The sequence below is a fragment of the Elephantulus edwardii genome, unplaced genomic scaffold, assembly GCF_000299155.1.
Source record: "Elephantulus edwardii isolate Elephantulus edwardi_28Jun2011 unplaced genomic scaffold, EleEdw1.0 scaffold00008, whole genome shotgun sequence".
Lineage (NCBI taxonomy): Eukaryota > Metazoa > Chordata > Mammalia > Macroscelidea > Macroscelididae > Elephantulus > Elephantulus edwardii.
The window spans coordinates 19,659,250-19,662,182 of record NW_006399758.1 but is presented as its reverse complement, the minus strand read 5'-3'; positions in this window follow the sequence as shown (position 1 = coordinate 19,662,182).

The window sequence follows — 2,933 nt, the reverse complement described above, 5'->3', positions numbered from 1 at the left end:
CTATTTTGTAATTGTGAGATCAGTCTTTTTCTTGTGGAGGCCCTATTGGCTTCTGTAAATTTTAGATATAAGACCCTTGTCCGAAATGTCACTGCAAAATGGCAAATGTTTTTTCCCAGTCAGTAGGTTTTCTTTTCACTCTTGAAAAATGTTTTGATTTGCACAGGAGTTTAATCTTTAGTAAATCTCATCATCACTTTTACCCTCGCAGATTGAGGATCTCTGGCTATATTTGACAGTCTTTTTATACCTTAGACTAGGCCATCTAAATTCAATCTCATTTGTGTCTTATGAATGTTATGGTTTGGGGCATTACTCCCAAGTCTCTGATCCACCTTGAGCTGATTTTTGTGTATGATGTGAGATGTGGATCCTGTTTCAGTTTTCTGCAGGGAGCAGTCCAGTTTTGTCAGCATCATTTCCCCATTTGATAGCTTTGATTTCCTTGTCAAATATCAGTTGACTGTAGATAGCTGGGTCTATTTCTGGGTTCTCAATTCTGTTCCACTGGTTTGTGTGCCTATCATTGTACCAGTACCATGCCATTTTGTTTACTACCGCTGCATAGGAGGTCTGGAGGTCAGGGAGTCCTATGCTTTACACTTCAATTTTGTTTCTCAGAAGTGCTTTGCTTATTTGGGGTCTCTTTACTAATAAACTTCACAATTTCCCTTTCTATCAGGTATGTGTTTTTGTAAAAATAAATTCTTTTAACAAGCCTGTGACAACCATCTTCACTTTTCCAATCCTAAGTCTTCTCTCACACATATCTCATTCACACTGATGGTAAGAAGGTGATTGTGGATCTTCTGGACATTTCACTAAGGAGAAATTGAGTTGTCTAGCTTGTGTTCAATAAAACATATATAAAACAGATTCATTTACTGCCCAATTGACAACAATTATAACATTTCTCACAAAATTCCTGAAAATTTTTATGAGGCCTAAATAACCATTTCTATATGTTTATTTTGAATTTTAATACAACCAGTCAAGGCAGAAAAAAATTATGTTATATCTCTTTAAAAATAGAATAAAATGCTATGTATAAAAGCATATGGTAATTTTTTTTCTTTCTTTTTTTTAAATTTTTATTATTTTTTTTATTGACATTTCTAATCCTACTCTTTGTGTTTGGTTTTTTTTTTTTAATTTAGGTTGTTTATTTTTCATTTCAATGAACATCTACAGAGATTTTGGGATTCCATTCATTCATTGTTGCACCCTTCTCCCCGCACAAACCCCTCCCCCCTCCCCCCCATTTGCTCCTCTCCTTGAAAAGCAAAAGAAAAACTCCCTCATTGGTACACAATCCCCCCCCCCACCTCCCCAAACCCCATCCCCTAGCCCCAAATATAATCCACTCTACAACCCTCATTGCATACTCCTACGATAAAAATAATGCCCTAAAATATAATACTTTTAGACATTGAAGTCTATGGGGGAGAGAATAGTCTAAAAGCATATGGTAATTTAATGATCATATTTTGTATCTTTTTTCCTTATAAAGGCATAAATTTTAGGCACTGCAAAATTTGGTTTTATTCTTGCTTAACCTAAAGATAATGCTCAATAAATATTGGTCGTATATTTTTTAGTGAATAAAGTAATTGCTAATGTTTCTACCTTATGTGTTTAAAACATTCTGCTTTATTTCAGAATTTTATATATAAAAGAATTAACTGGACATTAACAGTGAGTGACAGCCACTAAATATTTCTTTTCTCAAAGTCAGCACTTCACAATATAACTTTGCTTTTAAAAATTACTCAAGATTTAGGTCAAAGATGAAGTAACCACATTAGAAGCTCTGAAGGGAAAAGAAAATAGGCAAATGTTTTCCGTTTATGTGGGCGGCTAAGGTGAGAGGCATGTGTCTGTATTTTCCTTTACAGGCCATTCTCCAAGAACTAGCTTGTGCTTTTTTTTAAATAACTGTAATAGTTATTAATTAACAAAAAGTACCATGTTTTAATTAAACCTAAATAATTGGGGAAACTTTCTAAACAAGCAAAAATAATAGAAACAATTTGTTATCAAGTTAGCAATTCTGCCATTATTATTTTTTTATTTCTCATCTCAAGGGACTTCCTAGGTCCAGACCTAGATTTGTTTCCCAAGCCCCTAAGGAGATCTGTTTCGTGGGAACTCGAAGGGGGTATTTTGCATCCTCCTGTCATCAGCAGCAAGCTTCTCCCGCTCACAGCTAGGGCAGAATCTTGTCTACCTAAAAGCCCCTAGCTCAAGCCTTGGACCAAATGGGAACAATAAAGCTTTCTGCAACAACAACAAAGAATATTTTCATTACTTGTCCACGGATTTTTTTTTGCCTCTAAACCTAGTTGATAGTACTATTGTGTACCTTATATTTTATCATAAGATTTTTGTTATTTCTTATGAAATATTCAAACGCTTTGCCACCAAGTTGAGTCTGACTCAGAGCAGCCCTCCATCAGGTTTCTCAGGCTGTACATCTTTATGAAGAGACCCTTTTTCTTCCGCAAGCAGCTGTGGGATTCTAGATGCTGTCTTTTTTTCCTTCTTATTAACTGGATACGTTATACCCCATCCCACCATCTCACATATCATATGACGGGAGAAACGTTAAATGGTCATTGTTGTTGTTAAATGCCATCAAGTCACCTGCAACTCATCGCGACCCTATGTTCAACAGCTCTGAAGCCTGCCTGTCCTGAGCCAGGCTCACTGACTCTGCTACACCTACTCGCATTGACCTAGTGACTTCATCAATCTTTCTCACCCAGTATATATTCCTTTCCTGCTCTGTCCCTCCACCCTTCCAAGCGTGGTATCCTTCTCCAAGGATTAGTCCGTCCTGGCCACTTGCCTAAATAAAGTATGTGAGACAGAGCTTCAAAATCCTCGCCTCTAAGGAGAAACTTGGTTTCATCCTCTCCAAGACAGACTTATTT